The following is an 18,439-nucleotide window of genomic DNA, read 5'->3' on the forward strand; positions in this document are numbered from 1 at the left end:
TCCTCCCCAAATTACGTCGGCTTGCATAGAGAAATCGCTGATTCAAAGCGTTTACAGAGAAAATCGACTTTCTTCACCATGTTTTGCCTCTCCTTCAGGAACAGGCCAGGTCTCAAACCATGTTATTCAATGTTCACCATATTCACGATGGTTTTTAATAGAAAACAGTGAATAACATATGAAAAAGTTATTTGCGGGTCTGTTAATCCCCTATCACAGCGAATATGGAGGGAGAAATGTAAATCAATTGCCATATGTATAGTGGGGGGGGGGGGGGGTTGTCCTATATACAGAAAGTGCATTGCTAATACTGGGATCAAAGGGTGTTGATTTTTAGAACATGTTGCTCACAAGAAAACAAAACCCATTTGCCTTTACCTGGCCACTCCATTGGTCAAGAGTAATTAATGTCTGAGTGATTTTCTGAATTGGAATTGCCCTCTAGGTGTCTTCTCTGGGCAGGAGCTATGTGGATTAAAGGGAGGATCTTCAGATTTAGTATCAGTATTCTTCTGGACCAAAGTACATGTACTGTATATTCCGAGGACTCCAGGAAGTCAATAAAGTTACATGTGCCATTTTGGTAGAGAGAAAGGAGGAGGGGAGAAGGACAACTGAAGCATTCAATTGGGCCATATACAGTGTCTTTGTCTGATTTTGAGAACTGTGGCTCCCAATCCTGTCCTGGGGGGCCTCCAGTCAGTCATCTTTCCCGGATATCCACCAATTATTTTGACTCTGCTGTAATTGGTACATCATATAAATCTGAACTTCAACTTGATTTGCCCCCTTGCACGCAGATCTACTCGATCTTGGATGACTCATTGTGGATATCCCAAACGTATAGTGTCTGGGGGATCCCCCTGGGCAAGTTTGGGGATCTCTGGAGCAGCAATCACAATCTCTATTGGTGAACAATCAAACTATCTGCTGCTGTTGATCAGAGGCCGCACCCAAAACATCAGGGCTTCAATTCACCTCCTTGCTCAGTACACAACTCTGCCTTTAAGTGGAAGTAACTTCAGAAAATAGGTAATTATTTATACCTGCAGATCTGAGTGCTAAATCTGCCCGGCCTTCTGTTTTAAAACAAGATCTTTGAAAGACAAAGGGTACAGCCCCACCCTAAATACCTTACAGTCCTTGGCCATAAAATTTGCAATCGTTGGATATGGCTTAAAATTACATTACATTACAACGTTTATATGTCACACTTTTTCCTGTTGTGTGCATATCAGTTGTGTGGCACAGTGATTGGAGCTATAGCCTCAGCACCCTGAGGTTGTGCGTTTAAACCCCATGCTGTTCCCTGTGTTTCTGGGCATGGAGTGTTGCTACTCTCTAGGATTCCGGAATCTTGCTATTCTTTGAGATTTTGTATGGAATGTTGCTACTCTTTGGGATTCTAGAATCTTGTTACTCTCTAGGATTCCGGAATCTTGCTATTCTTTGAGATTCTGTATGGAATGTTGCTACTCTTTGGGATTCTAGAATCTTGTTACTCTCTGGGATTCCGGAATCTTGCTATCCTTTGAGATTCTGTATGGAATGTTGCTACTCTTTGGAATTCTAGAATCTTGTTACTCTCTAGGATTCCAGAATTTTGCTATTCTTTGAGATTCTGTATGGAATGTTGCTACTCTTTGGGATTCTAGAATCTTGTTACTCTCTAGGATTCCGGAATCTTGCTATTCTTTGAGATTCTGTATGGAATGTTGCTACTCTTTGGGATTCTAGAAACCTGTTATTTTCTGGGATTCCGGAATCTTGCTATTCTTTGAGATTCTGTATGGAATGTTGCTACTCTTTGGGATTCTAGAATCTTGTTACTCTGGGATTCCGGAATCTTGCTATTCTTTGAGATTCTGTATGGAATGTTGCTACTCCTTTTGGCCAGGTCACTAGGGACCTGGATGAACGGGCTACTGGGCTTGATGGACCATTGGTCTGACCCAGGAAGGCGATTCTTATGTTCCTATGTCTTCTCCCAAGGGCCAATGAGCATTCTACATTCACTATCAGTGGATATCACCCAGTCTTGACGGTGTCCATCCTCAGCCCATTTCCGTACATCTTCCCCCAAGACATTCAGTCAACCAACCAGAATAAAATATAGAGGATCTACAGTTAACAAGTTTCAAGTTTATTAAAAAAAATTTTAAACCGCTTAACCAGGTTTCTAAGTGGTGTACAATATAAAATTTGCATAAAAACAGTTTAAAAGTCAGGGATACTAGACAAAACCAAAGTGGCTTAATAAAACACATAGTAAGACATATGGACTTACTTCAAACATTAGGAAAGAAAGGGAAGAACTACAATCGTGAAAGAAAAAGCAAAACAAAAAAGGAAAATACAATAGGTGATAAAATGTGTTTGTTTTTGTCCTTAAGAGGACAGTTATTGTCCAAAGGCATCCAGGAACAAAAATGTTTTTAATTTTGATTTGAATTGTTTTATTTCGGATTCACTGCACAAATGATTGGGCAGCGAATTCCAGAGAGTGGGGGCAGTGACGGCAAAGTTGTTGGAACGCAACGTGTTGATTCATTTTAAAGAAGGTATGACGAGAAGATTTTGTGACATTGAACGAAGCGATTTTAGAGAATTAAAAGGAATTAAAAGTCTGTCAATGAACTCCGGTTGATTATTTAGTCTTGTTGTGAAGGTTCAAAGTAAGATTTTATAACTAATTCTATGTTCAACGGGTAACCAATGTGCACTGACATAAGACGCGCTGTCTAACGCATTGTAGACAATAAACAACTAAATTGTTATGAAGCCTGATGGCGAAAGAGTGGAACAAGTACAGTATTTGGGCTCCTACAAGAAAACCATCAAACATCTGAGACTCATTCAAAACACCGCCGTCCGCCTAATCTATGGCCTCAAAAAGTCAGACCATATCAGCCCTTACTACAGAAAACTTCACTGGCTGCCAATAGAAGCGAGAGTTATCTTCAAATTTGCCTGCCTCTGCTTCAAAACCCTAACTGGCTTGGCCCCGATATATCTCTCTCACCACTTTGCGTTCCCAGGCACCAGTCGCACGCGCAATGCCTATCTGTTTACCTGCCCATCCCCAAAGGGATGCACCTACAAAAGATTCCTTAATAGAACTCTCTCATTCCAAGCTGTCAGATGGACAGACTGCCTGACCACCCTCATCTCATCTGCCCCATCATGCTCATCCTTCAGGAAATCTCTCAAATCTTACCTCTATGATAAATTTCTCAAACCCCTCCCTTCAAAATAACCAAACTCTACCACCTCTCCCCCCCCCCGATCTCTCCTTTCCTCCCCCTCAATCCAATACTTCCATCCTTCTTACTTACCCCTCCCCTCTCGGCACCCTCCCGTAATTGATACTGGTTGCATTTTCTTGTCATTCACCACTCTGTATCCTCGCTACATATGTACATCTATACCGCTTCAACCGCATTATACAGTCTCTTGCATTGTCTCTTGCTCTATAAGCCTCTCGCACTGTATCTTCACTGTATAAATATCTCTGCTTTATATGTACAGTCTCTTGCATTGTAAACCGCTCTGAACTGTTTGTGGTATTGCGGTATACAAAAATAAAGTTGTTGTTATTATTAGATGTGAATCGCATGTTTACTCTTTCCATAAACACAAGGACTAGGCAGCCCACAATTTACTTCTAAGAAATACATTTAGGGCCTGATTCTATTCGTAGCGCCTAGGTTATGCGCAGGTAGGTGCCCTAATTGGAGATGCCTAGCCGTATTCCATGCAGAACTCAGAATTAAATAATGCGCCTAATGGTAATTAACCACACCATTAAGAGCTCAATAAAAATAAAAAAAAATTAAAATTCATTAAGAGTTCTATGTTGAATTTGGATGGCGCCTACTGACATCTACCTCAAATGTGGGCTTGGTTAGGGGTGGAGAACAGGCACGGTATGACTTAGGCATTGTTAGGTGTCTGTGGTAGGTGTCAGGAAATTAGACCAGGAAAACCCTGGCCTAATGTAACGTCACCTTCCATTAGGATGCCCAGCAATGTCTAAGTCAAGTTAGGCACCACTAGGCACGATTCTGTAAACGCCGCCTAGCGGTTGATTGACAAGTGCACCGAGTGATACCTAAGAGTTAGACACCGTTTATAGAATCAGACCTTTAGTACAGATCAGAGAAAATATTTCTTCACTCAGCATGTGATTAAACTCTAGAATTCCTGGCCAGAGAATGAGGTAAAAGCAGTTAGCTTAGCAAGGTTTAAGAAAAGTCCATAGACCATTATTAAGGTGGACTTGGGAAAATCCACTACTTATTCCTGTGATAAGCAGCATAAAATCTGTTTTACTCTTTTGGGATCTGGCCTGGACTTGATGGACCTTCATTCTATCCCAGTAACGTAATGATTATGTACTTAAGAAATAATCACACTTGAATTGTCCTAGTAGAGAATCTCAGATGCATTTGAATGTTTAAAGATTCTAGGAAATGGTTATATTAATGCTATTTCCTTATGCGGTAGAATCTATAGACACTGACAAATGTGATGCACATCAAAAAGACAGGGAATTGCCCTCTACACATCCCTTTGAGCTGAATAAAGAACCATTTCATTTAAAAGGCCAGGTCCACCATGGATGATCTGCAAGAATCTCAAGAGAATAAACCTGCATTTTGTTTTGAGAAGGGAAAGATAGATAAATGATCTAGGAAATTAAAACCGGAGCTTACAGAAGGAGGCTCTGAGGACTGAACAAATGAAATGCACTTGATGCCAAGAGGAAGGATGTTGGGTGACGTAATGGATTTTGCTGGCTGCAATGTTTCTCCAGTTGCTTGTGCTGGTCAGTTGATTCAGCCTGTACTCTGGGTTATCCTAGGACATTGTCCTCACTTGTTTAAAGAAAGCAGATCCTCTAGTTGAGCCCTTAAGTTCTATTCTGGTCTGACTCAGCAGTATGTATGAACCGTGACTTTGAAATGTTTCATCGGAGCACATCAATACAAGTAGTTAGTAACCGAATAGCCTTACTGGGTCAGACCAATGGTCCATCTAGCCCAGTATTCCGTCTTCACGGAGGCCAATCCAAGTTACAAGTACCTGGCAAAAAACCAAATAGTAGCAGCATTCCATGCCACCGATCCAGGGCAAGCAGTGGCTTCTCCCAGGTCTGTCTTAACAGCAGTTTATGGACTTTTCCTCCAGGAGCTTATCCAAACCTTTTTTAAAACCAGATACATGAACTGCTCTTACCACAACCTATGGCAACGCATTCCAGAGCTTAACTATTCTCTGAGAGAACAAATATTTCCTCCTATTGGTTTTAAAAGTATTGCTCTGTAACTTCATCGAGTGTCCCCCTAGTCTTTGTCAATCTTGATGCAGTAAAAAATTGATCCACATGTACCCGTTCTGCTTTGATTTAGAATTCAACCTGTCCTGGGGGATCCCCAGCCAGTTGGGTTTCCAAGATGTCTCTAATAAATATGCATGAGGCCAATTTGCATAAAATAGAGGAGATAGGCATACAAATCTATCTTATACATATTCATTAAGGATATCTTAAAAACCCGACTGGCTGGGGGTCCCCCAGGACAGGTTTAAGAACAACTGATTTAAATAAAAGCCTGCCAATGAGCACCCACCACAAGAGTTTCCATAGAATGAGCGGTTTATATGTTGTATTCTTTATTCCTCTGGGGTTAAACACTTTTTTAAACTAATGCTCCTAATTTTCAAAACTCTAACATCCAATGAACCGCAATTCATCTCCAAATCTCTAATCCCATACAAACCTCAGCGATCTCTTCGCTCTACTGATCAATGCTTATTAGCTGTTCCATCTCTAAAAATCATAGGCACTAGAAGAGCAGATATATTTACTGTCTCCGGTCCACAAAGGTGGAATAAACTCCCTCAATTTATTAGAATAGAAAAAAATATTACAACATTTAAAAAACTTTTAAAAACATATTTATTTAAAGATGCCTTTGATTTTTAACAGTTCTTTTAAATTTCTTACATTTTGGTATTATTGCTTATGAAGTGTGCTTGAGCCACCTTGTATTACCTCTTTTACCCTACCTTTTGTTTTTTCCTTTTATTCTTACGAAACCCGAAATTGTAACTTTTATTTTTCCCTTTCCCCTCAAGTAAGTTTTAAATGTTTTTATGTTATGTTAATATAACTATTATGTTAAGTTTCTTATTTCTTTTTATTATATTATGTACATCGCTTAGAAATTGTTATAGGCGATCCATCAAAAGATTGAATAAACTTGAAACTTGAAACTTCACAAAGGTTAGCCCTTCCCCCTATGCATGCAATATCTTAACCCGACTTGCTTTCCTCTTGCTGCAGTTCTCCCGATCCCGATGTGCATGCATTATCAGAAAGATCTTAAATCTCCTTCATACCCAAAAGGTTAGACCCATGTGCAACATTTCGTAGATTCTATCTTGCCATAAGCATAATTAATTACCTAAAATGATCAGAGTAATAAGCCTCAACTGAGTCAGAAGTAGGGTTGCAATATAGCTATGTACGTAAGTGACAATGCATTACCGTAAGACACTTTTTTAATGTATAATTTAGAACATAAGAATAATCTTACTGGGTCAGACCAATGGTCCATCTAGCCCAGTAGCCCGTCCAGACGGTGGCCAATCCAGGTCACAAGTACCTGGCCAAAACCCAAGGAGTAGCAAAATTCCATACAGAATCTCAAAGAATAGCAAGATTCCGGAATCCCAGAGAGTAACAAGATTCTAGAATCCCAAAGAGTGGCAACATTCCATACAGAATCTCAAAGAACAGACTACCACTACGTCTACCTTTAAGCCCTATTCTTGGGAAAAAAAAAAAAAAATTGCCCTAGTCCCAAACACCCAAAACAAGACCTTTTAGACATGGTAGGGACCAGTCGTTCGCCTAAAAGCATGATTCTCTAACTGGCATCTGTCATAAGCGCCGGTTAGAGAATCGTGGAACTGTGTCCCCCACCTTCCCCCGCAATGATCTTGGCAGGAGAGATGCCCAATCTCTCCTGCCAGAACCTGCTATGACACCTCACCCACCCCCTGAATGATCATGGCAGGAGAGATGGCCAATCTCTCCTGCTGACAGCCACTGCAATACCCCCCCCCCCCCGAATGTTCACAACAGGAGGGATGCCCAGTCCATCCTGCCCAGCACCCGCCACGACCCCTGATAGTTCTCCAGGAGGAGAGATACCCAATCTCTCCTACTAGACACTTCTTCCCCCCAAAAGTTCACTGGCAGGAAGGCTGCCAGGTCCCTCCTGCTGGACATATCCCGCTCCTGTAAATGTAGCCCACCCGGACTTCCGGTGGAGTTATGGAGCTGTGAGGACGTGAGTCACTTTGGCTCTGGCGGACCCTGCAGTTAATAGCCTTCCATACTCATCCAACCCCCTCTATTTTGCTTGGCCACGGTGTTGGGGTGTCCTGGAAGTGCGTGGAACTTCTGCGGGGTTTCTCTGCATTTTGGATCCATAGCTGATGGCCGCAAAAACAGCACACAAAAACAGGGAGAAGGGAGAAACTTGAATCAAAGGTGGCGGCAGTAGCGGCACTAGCCTCCCCTTCTCTGAGCTTGCCTAATTCTGCTTCGGTGGCAGAGGTGACTGCAGAAGTTCAGGCAGCGATGGCACTGACGGTGGGCAAGCAGCTTCAATTAATCCTAGATAAATTGGAGGCCATGGACCATCGTTTCACAGCGGTCACCATGGACCTGCAGGAAGTACAGCAGCGCATGGGCACAGTGGAGGATGAGGTCCAAGCTCTGGTCACTGACTCTCAGTCCACAGCTGCCCGCCTTCAGGAGCTCGAGGCTAAGCTGGAAGATCTTGAAAATTGGTCTCGGAGGAATAATTTGCACTTGGTGGGCCTTCCGGAATCGATACCTACTCAAACTCCGGGGACCTTTTTGGAAACCTGGCTGGTGGATGCTTTGCAGCTGACTTATTTGTCAGGGCCTATGCACATTGAACGAGCGCACAGGCTGGGTCGCAGTGCGAGGCCTCAGGGTGGCCCTGGATTGTCTTCTTTAAAGCTTTGAACTATGCACATAAAATGGCCGTACTCTGGGCGCTTTGCGCGGGGCACTCCCTTAAATATGAAAATCAGACTGTGCTCTGTTTCCAAGTTTACTTGTTGAAATTCCAGGAAGCCCAGCGGGCTTTTTCACCATTGTGCTCTCAGATGTTCCGTGATAAAGTACGCTTTAGCCTTATGTATCCTGCTAGACTTAAAATCTTTCATGGTGGAGCGGCGCATTATTTTGAGGATGTAGCGGTGGCAAGTTCCTTCTTCCAAGCTCTACCAAAACCCTAACCTGGGTAGGGTGTTGACAGGACTTGTGTTTTCTGGGTAGCTGTGGCCTATTGTTGGGCTGTGTGCTTCTCCTTGCCTGCCGGGCGCGTTTGCTGTGCGTCTTTTGTTTGCACTGTGTTTTCTATGTTGGGGTGGCCTTATTTTGGGGAGTGTGCTGGTACTCTATATGCTTCCTTTGCTCCTTTGATGCCTTCACCTCTTCTGTCTGAGCCTGGATCATGGTTGGATTCGTTGAACAGAATGCTAGGTATGATTAAGAAGAGGATCACGAACAGATCGGAGAAGGTTATCACGCCGCTGTACCAGGCCATGTTATGCCCTCACCTGGAATACTGCATCCAGCACTGGTCGCTGTACATAGAAACATAGAAGAGGATGGCAGAAAAGAGCCGCGGCCCAACAAGTCTGCCCACTCTAATGACCCACCCTCTAAATTCTTCCCTGAAGTGATCCCATGTGCTTATCTCATTTTCTCTTAAAGTCCAGCGCGCTGCTGGCCTGAATTACCTGCAATGGAAGACTATTCCAATGATCAGCCACCCTTTCGGTGAAGAAGTACTTCCTGGTGTCACTATGAAATCTCCCACCCCTGAGTTTCAACGGATGTCCTCTTGTCGCCGTAGGTTCTTTAAGAAAAAAGATATCCTCTTCTATCTCAATACGGCCCGTGACATATTTGAACGTCTCAATCATGTTTCCCCTCTCTCTATGCTCCTCGAGTGAGTATAGCTGCAACTTACCCAGCCTTTCCTCATACGAGAGATCCTTGAGTCCTGAGACCATCCTGGTGGCCATTCACTGAATCGACTCCATTCTCTGCACATCTTTTTGATAATGCGGTCTCCAGAATTGTACACAATATTCCAGATGAGGTCTCACCATGGATTTGTACAACGGTATTATAACTTCGGTCTTCCGGCTGACGAAGCTTCTTTGGATACAACCCATCATTTGTCTAGCCTTGGATGAAGCTTTCTCCACTTGATTGACAGACTTCATGTCTTCGCTAATGATTACTCCCAAGTCCCGTTCTGCTGTAGTTCTTGCTAAGGTCTCACCATTTAGAGTGTAAGTTCTGCATGGATTTCTGTTGCCAAGGTGCATGACCTTACACTTTTTGGCATTAAAACTTAGTTGCCAAGTTGAGGACCAATGTTCCAGTAAGAGTAGGTCCTGCATCATGCAGTCGGGCACTGTGCTTTTGCCTACTATATTGCATAGTTTGGTGTCATTGGCGAATAATGCAATTTTCCCTCAAAGCCCTTGAGCCAGGTCCCTTACGAAGATATTAAATAGGATCGGACCCAAGACTGAACCCTGCGGCACTCCACTGATCACTTCTGACGTTTCAAAGAGAGTACCATTCACCACCACCTTCTGAAGTCTACCACTAAGCCAGTCTTTTACCCATGCAGTTAACGTTTCTCCTAATCCCATCAAACTCATCTTGCTCAATAACCTGCGGTGTGGGACACTATCAAAAGCCTTACTGAAGTCCAAGTACACGACGACCAGGGACTCCCCCATATCCAGCTTTTTTGTTACCCAGTCAAAGAAGCTGATCAGATTGGATTGGCAGGACCTTCCCTTTGTAAATCCATGTTGATGGGGGTCTCATAGATTCTCGTCATTCAGGATCGTATCTAATTTGTGTTTGATTAGTGTTTCCATAATTTTACACACTATTGATGTGAGACTCACCAGTCTGTAGTTTTCAGCCTCCATCCTGCATCCCTTTTTGTGGAGTGGAATGACGTTAGCTGTTTTCCAGTCCAATGGGACTCTTCCTGTACTCAGGGAAAGATTGAAGAGCGCAGATAACGGTTCCGCTAGGACATCACTCAACTCTCTAAGCACCCTGGGATGTAGTTTGTCAGGTCCCATGGCTTTGTTCACTTTGAGCCTTGAAAGTTTGTAATAGACTCTGCTGGACGTAAAATCAAAATCTCGAAACGGGTCTTTTGAGCTTTCCCTTGTCTGCAGCTGTGGACCGGATCCCGGCGCCTCGCAGGTAAAGACTGAGCAGAAGTATTCATTTAGTAGTTCGGCTTTATCGGAGTCCGATTCTACATAGTTCCCGTCTGGTTTCTTAAGGCGCACAATCCCATCCGTATTCCTTTTTCTGTCACTGATATACCTGAAGAAAGATTTATCCCCTTTTTTAATGTTCTCTGCTAGATTCTCTTCCATCCGGAGTTTGGCCTCTCTGACTGCTGTTTTGACGGCTCTAGACTTGGCCAGATAGTCTTCTTTGGTCTCTCGTTTTGCTGATTGTTTGCAGGAGATAAATGCTTTTTTCTTCTTTTTTAAGAGGTCCGAGATCTCCGCAGAGAACCACTGAGGTTTATTGTTCCTCCGCCATTTACTTACTGTTTTTATGTAGAGCTTGGTTGCTTCGTGTAGGGTAGATTTCAGAGCTGACCACATTGCCTCTACATTATCAGTTGCAGCCTGATTTTGCAGCGCCTGATAAACGAAATCACCCATGTTTTTGAAGTTAGTTCCCCTAAAGTTGAGGACCTTTGTGGATGTGTTAGATCTAGTGAATCCTTTCTTGAGGTGAAACCACACCATGTTGTGGTCACTGGAGGCCAACTTATCACCTACCGAAACCTCAGTGACACTTTCCCCATTGGTGAATACCAGGTCCAGTATCGCCTGATCCCCCTAGTGAGCTCCGATACCATCTGTCTGAGTTGGAGGTTAGTAGCCTTTTGCTGCCGCTGGTTGTAGCGGAAAGTTTGAAGAAGGACACAGTACTACTCGAAAGGGTCCAGAGAAGAGTGACTAAAATGGTTAAGGGGCTGGAGGAGTTGCCATACAGTGAAAGATTAGAGAAACTGGACCTTTTCTCCCTCGAACAGAGGAGATTGAGAGGGGACATGATCGAAACATTCAAGTACTGAAGGGAATAGACTTAGTAGATAAAGACAGGTTGTTCACCGTCTCCAAGGTAGAGAGAACGAGAGGGCACTCTGTAAAGTTAAAAGGGGATAGATTCTGTACAAACATAAGGAAGTTCTTTTTCACCCAGAGAGTGGTAGAAAACTGGAGCGCTCTTCCGGAGGCTGTTATAGGGGAAAACACCCTCCAGGGATTCAAGACAAAGTAGATAAAGACAGGTTATTAACCCTCTCCAAGGTAGAGAGAACGAGAGGGCACTCTCTAAAGTTAAAAGGGGATAGATTCTGTACAAACGTAAGGAAGTTCTTCTTCACCCAGAAAGTGGTAGAAAACTAGAGCGCTCTTCCGGAGGCTGTTATAGGGGAAAACACCCTCCAGGGATTCAAGACAAAGTTAGACAAGTTCCTGCTGAACCAGAACGTATGCAGGTAAGACTAATTTCAGTTAGGGCATTGGTCTTTGACCTAAGGGCCGCTGCGTGAGCGGTCTTCTGGGCACGATGGACCACTGGTCTGAGCCAGCAGTGGCAATTCTTATGTTCTTATGTCTGAATCCAGCTGTCCCGGGGCCCAAAGCTCGCTTAATGCCTTATTGCATTATAAGTTCCATCTCTATCAATTTGCTAATAAAAGTAGTAAACTTTTAGCAAAATTGGTGCAGCTACATTGGGGTAGTAACCGAATTGCCACTTTAATGGCCAGGGGATCTGTGGTTGTGAACACTGATAGGGACATCAATCAGGTTCTTTGAGATTACTTTGCACAGTTATATTTGGCCTCTATTGACCCCAGGCTGGACGGTGAGCTATATTTATTTTGCCAGGATCTTCGGTCCCTTTCGGATTCGTCTAGGGAGAAGTTGGAGGAAAAAGAGTGGGCCATTCAAACTAGTGCCTTGGGAAAATCACCTGGCCCCGATGGCATGCATTGTGAGTTTTATAAGATCTTGCAGGTGGAGATTGCGCCCTTGTTAGCATCGGTGTTTAATGAGGCAGTTGAGTCAGAGACACTCCTTCGGCATCTGAATATTGCCCAGATTATAGTTCTGTTGAAGCCGGGCAAAGACTTGATTCAGCCTGCATTGTACAGACCGATTTCATTGCTGAATTTTGAGGCAAAATTTTTCACAAAGGTTCTGGCCAATCGCTTGGCGGTGGAACTTCCGGGCCTTATCTTGGATCAGCAGGTTAGCTTTGTGAAAGGCCAAGTTATTGCGAAGAATGTGCGGCCCATTTTAGCGGCCTTGGAAAAGGCGGCACAGGATCCCTTCTCTAGTGATCAGCTTTGATGCCGAAAAGGCTTTTGACCAGGTGGATTGAGGCTTTTTGTTTGCGGTCTTATGAGCTTATGGCTTAAGATCTTGGTTCATCCAAGACATTTGTATCCTTTATGTGGATCCCTTGGCGTGGGTGTGGACAAGTGATGTTCTTTAGGACCTTTTCTCGATTTGCAGGGGCACTCACGAAGAGTGCCCCCTCTTGCCCCTGTTGCTCATCCTGATGTTGGACCCCCCTTATTTGTGATATCCAAGCCAACCCGGAAATACAGGGGATGGTTGTGGGAGCTCATCATTTCAAAGTGGTGGCCTTTGCGGATATTCTCCTGGTTTATTTGACCAAACCTAGGGTCTCTCTGCCCATCCTTTTGGAGAGTTTTCAGGAGTACAGGGACTTTTTGGATTTTCACCTTAATCATCAGAAGTCGAGGGCCCTTGCCTTTCCGGACTCCCTGTGTGCAGATTGGGGACCGGGATTTCCCTTGTGTTGGGCAAGTCATTCTTTTCGCTACCTTGGCATTTAGTTGCTCGTGGATGTTAAGGCTTTGTATCGTTTCAGTGTAAATCACTTATTGAATGAGACTAAATTGCTCTTGTGTCTTTGGATAAATCTTCCTCTCTCACTGATGGGTCGTGTCCATCTTTTTTCGGATGATTGTCTTTCCTAAGTGGCTATATTTGATGCAAATGTTACCCCTGTTTCTCCTAAAAAAGACCTTGCGAGTCTTCAGAGACTGGTTCTTTCTGTTGGGGGGGGGGGCAAGAAGGGTAAAACGAATGGCAAATTTCTTCAGGGTTCCTGGTCTACGGGTGGCTTGGTTGTTTCCTTGGTTCACCTTTATAACCTGGCTTATTTGCTCTGCCACCTGCGGGACTGGCTCTTTGATGGTTCCCAATATACTAACGTAGTGATGGAAATTGATTTTTTTTTCTGTTGGGCTCTGCCTTATCTTTTACACTGGGATGGGAAGCAGCCCAGGGACTCGTAGCTGTTGGTTGGGCTGCTCCATCGTGCTTGGAGGTATCTCTCTAGGTTTTGGGGCCACTCGTCTTTTAGCACGGTTCTTTTACCTTTAGTGGGTAACGCATCCTTTATCCCTGGTCAGGATAATATAGTATTTAAACGCTGAGCATGAAAGGGACTTTGTAATTTGGGGCACTTTCTTACAGCTGAGTGTCATCTTTCTCCCTTCCCGGCTCTCCAGATATCCTGGTCCCTGAGTGCCACTGATCATTTTGCTTATTGGCAGCTCTCCCATTATGTAGCTTCCTTGCCCAGGGAATCCCTGAATAAGGCTTTCCTGGACACACTGCAGGATTTCTTTTTTTATTCTCACTGGGACTGGCTCTCGGTGTCTCAATATCACCATCGGCTGGTGGCTCTGCAGCCTTGGAAGGACTATCAACAGCTCATGTCTTTATGGACTCGGGACATGGGGTATCGCAAAGAGATTTGACACAGATACAATGGTAGATTATTCTGTGTTTTGGGACACTGAAATTCGAAGGTAGTCTCAAATAGCTTTTTCTGGTGGACTTGTGGAGCAGGAAAGGTCATTATAGAATGAACCTGTAACCTTGATATCAGATATTAGTTCCTGAGAGTTCTCTCCATATATGGATTAGTCTAGCTGCTGTGTTCTGGAGAAGTTGCAAGCAATTCCTTCTGTGTGATACCAGCGTACAGAGAGTTGCAGTAGTCTAAATATGGGAAGAGAACAGCCTAAACAATTAATCTAAAACTATTTGGACTTAGGACAGATCTAATTGTTCGTAGTTGTCTTAATCTAAAGAAGATTTTTATTTCCAAGGAATCAACCTTGGTTAGGTAGGAGTCCAGATGTCCAGGAGTCCAGAATGACTCAGTCTTAAGTTTTTCTCCTGTAATCAGCACCACTCATGTATGTGGTAATGAACTGCAGTCTCCAAACCAAAGTACCTTGCTCTTCACTTTATTAATTCTGAGGAAGTTCTTCTGCATCCATGTACTCAAGTCTTTAATAATCCTCTCTTAAGTACTGTAACGCATTATCAAAAGATTCTTTTGCTAGACAAAGGAGGAAAATATAATCTATGTATGAATAGCAAATCTCTTACCTAAGGCTCTTAGGTATACATTAAACAACGAGGGAGATAGTGGTGAGCCTTGTGGTATCTATTTATTTTATTTACCACATTTTTATACCACTGTAACCAAAGTGGTATACAATAATACATACATCATAAAGCATAAATGCATAAAAAAAATCAATAACACCAATCATACAATACAGTCGTCAAATCACTGTGGCAAATCAAGTCCAACACGTACCAACACAAATCAATCATCTACTGGAGAACACTTGCAGGAACAGAAAAATCTTCAAGGCTTTCTTGAACAGCTGCAATGAATAGCTGAAATGAATACAGCCTGGCAGATCATTCCAAAGTTAAGGGCCCGAAATAGTAAAAAATTCAAGATGTGGTCCCAGCAAAGTTCACCTGACACAGATCCGACATCACCACCTTCCTCTCCTCAGCCGTTCGGAGGTTCCAAACTGGCTTATAGAATTTAATTATCTGTGGTAAAAAGGTTGGAGACCCCCCCATGAAGACACTGAAAAATCTGTGTGAATACACTTGTCCAGCCACTATGATAAAAAGACTCCAGACCATACAAAACACCGCCCTCAGACTGATCTACTCACTCAGAAAATATGATCACATAACAACTGCCTTCTTAGACTCTCACTGGTTACCCATACAAGCACGAATTCAATTCAAATTCCACTGCCTATTATTCAAAGCGTTACACGGCTCTTCCCCTTCCTACCTAAACAACCGCTTAAACCAGATCTCCACCTCTAGACACAGAAGAACCCCGAACCCTTTTGCCTTTCCCCCACTTAAAGGCACACTACGCAAGAAAATGTTTGACAACCTTCTGGCAACACAAGCAGCAAAACTCAACCATTCCATCTCCAATCTGCTGACAACATCGGACGACTTCAAAACATTCCGAAAAGAAATCAAAACCCTGCTTTTCAAAAAATTCATCCAAATATCTTAACCCTTCTTCACCTACCTCAAGATATTACTTCCCCCAAATAACCCACCTAAACACCTTCCAAGCAAACAGACCCCTAAAAAAGATGGTAATCTTACCTACTCTAACTTTGTCTATATTACATTACATTACATTGCATTAGGGATTTCTATTCCGCCATTACCTTGCAGTTCAAGGCGGATTACAAAAGGTTAATTTAAATAAAAAACAGAGTTACAATGATTAGCTAGAGAGGTAAGTTGTAGATCTTTTAAACATTTAACGGGTTGTTGAGGGTGAGGTGGTTTATAAAAGAATTAATAGGTGGTTATAGTGGAGGTTCTTTTGTTATTATTAGTGCAGTGATGGGTAGATCAGATGTCAGTTTTAGAGTTACAAAGAGGTCGTGATGTTATTGCTGCTTCAGGAATTTCTTGAAAAGTGTGGTTTTTATTTCTTTTCTGAACGTCCTATAGTCTGGGGTGGTCATCAGAAGGTTGGAGATCTGATTGTCCAGTCTTGCGGCTTGAGTGGCTAGGAGGCCGTCGTGTAGTTTTGTCCTTTTTACATCCTTGATTGGGGGTGGTATGAATGGGGAGTGCGTTTTTCTATGTCTGGTGGTGGGTGCTTGGATGACGCGATTGTTCAAGTATGCGGGGCTGTCTCCGTGTAGGGTTTTAAATAATATGCAGTAGAATTTGAATTGGATTCTTTCTTGGATTGGGAGCCAATGTGAGTTGATGAAGGCTTCAGTGATGTGGTCATGTTTTCTCAATGAGTAGATGAGTCTCAAAGCTGTGTTTTGGATTGTTTGGAGTTGTCTAATTGTGGTTGCAGGGCAAGGAAGGAGGAGGATGTTACAGTAGTCCAATATACCTAGTATTAGGGATTGTACTATGAGTTCGGCACTGTCATTTTACTATCCAACCCCTAAGTCCCCTTAGGAATCTATCCAGCTATCTCTCCTCTGTTAAAAAAAAAAAATAAAATTGTATCTTCACTGGAAAATGTCCAGTCAAATTTTTTGTAATCCGCCTTGAACTGCAAGGTATAGGCGGAATAGAAATCCGTAATGTAAGTCTACCAGAAACCCATGAAGCTGCTTCAGTTTTCGGTAAATATGATCAAAATGACTTCCCCTCAGGATTAACCTTGCTGCGGCATTTTGAACAAGCTGTAATGCCTTCGCTTTCATTTTTCCCAACCCCAAATACAGCATATTACAGAAATCAAGTTTGCCAGGCACCAAGGCTTGAACTACCACATTTTATTTGAAAATCAAACAATGGCAACATAGATTTCAATTTCATCAACATCCTTAAACTAAGAAAAGATGACCAAATAACCTACATCGCTTGGGCCCAAATTTCTCACCACCTCACCACCTGACTTAACAATGGTTGTTCACCTAAAACATCACAGGTCACACCACACCAAGGAGATATATCACTTTCAAAGCAAGAATCTCTGTCTTTTTGATATTTAATTTTGACTTATTAATCTCCATATAACCAATCACCGCACTCATATATTGGCCAACCTTACCTAAGATATCCTCTCCTTCACAAATCAGAAAATAAAATTGCACATTGTCAGCATACATTCTGTATCCCACACCCAACTCTGTCAGAAACACACCTAGGGGAGCCATGTACAGGTTAAAAAGCCCATATTTATGGGATAAACTACCTAGACAGAAGAACATAAGAATAGCCTTACTGGTGATAGATTCAGTACAAACGTAAGGAAGTTTTACTTCACCCAGAGAGGGGTAGAAAACTGGAACACTCTTCCAGAGGCTGTTATAGGGGAAAACACCCTCCAGGGATTCAAGACAAAGTTAGACAAGTTCCTGCTGAACCAGAACGTACACAGGTAAGGCTAGACACAGTTAGGGCACTAGTCTTTGACCTAAGGGCCGCCACGGGAGCAGACTGCTGGGCATGATGGACCACTGGTCTGAGCCAGCAGTGGCAATTCTTATGATCTTATGGATAAGACCAATGGTCCATCAAGCCCAGAAGCCCGTTCTCACAGTGGCCAATCCAGGTCACGAGTACATGGCCAAAACCCAAGGTGTAGCAATATTCCATGCTACCAATACAGGGTAAGCAGTGGCTTCCCCCAAGTCTTTCTCAATAACAGAGTATGGACTTTTAATCCAGGAACTTGTCCAAACCTTTCTTAAAACCAGCTACGCTATCCGCTTTTACCAAATTCTCTGGCAACGTATTCCAGAATTTAACTATTTTCTGAGTAAAAAAAAAATTCCTCCTATTGGTTTAAAGAGTATTTCCCTGTAACTTCATCAAATGTCCCCTAGTCTTTGTAATTTTTGACAGAGTGAAAAATCGATCCACTTGTACTCATTCTACTCCACTTAGGATTTTGTAGACTTCAGTCATATCTTCCCTCAGCTGTCTCTTTTCCAAGCTGAAGAACCCTAACCATTTTAGTCTTTCCTCATACGAGAGGAGTTCCATCCCCTTTACCATCTTGGTCGCTCTTCTTTGAACCTTTTCTAGCACCACTATATCTTTCTTGAGATAAGGAGACCAGAATTGAACGCAATACACCAAATGAGGTCGCACCATGGAGCGATACATGGGGGATTACGACATTCTTAGTCTTGTTAACCATCTCTTTTTTAATAATTCCCAGCATCCTGTTTGCTTTTTTGGCCGCCGCCACACATTGGGCGGAAGATTTCATCGTATTGTCTACAATGATACCCAGATCCTTTTCTTGGGCGCTAACCCCCAAGTGGACCCTAGCATCCAGTAACTGTGATTCAGGTTATTCTTCCAAATGTGCATCACTTTGCATTTGTCCACATTAAATTTCATCTGCCACTTGGACGCCCAGTCTTCCAATTTCGTAGGTTCCGCCTGCAAT

Source organism: Geotrypetes seraphini, chromosome 5 (assembly GCF_902459505.1).
Source record: "Geotrypetes seraphini chromosome 5, aGeoSer1.1, whole genome shotgun sequence".
NCBI lineage: Eukaryota > Metazoa > Chordata > Amphibia > Gymnophiona > Dermophiidae > Geotrypetes > Geotrypetes seraphini.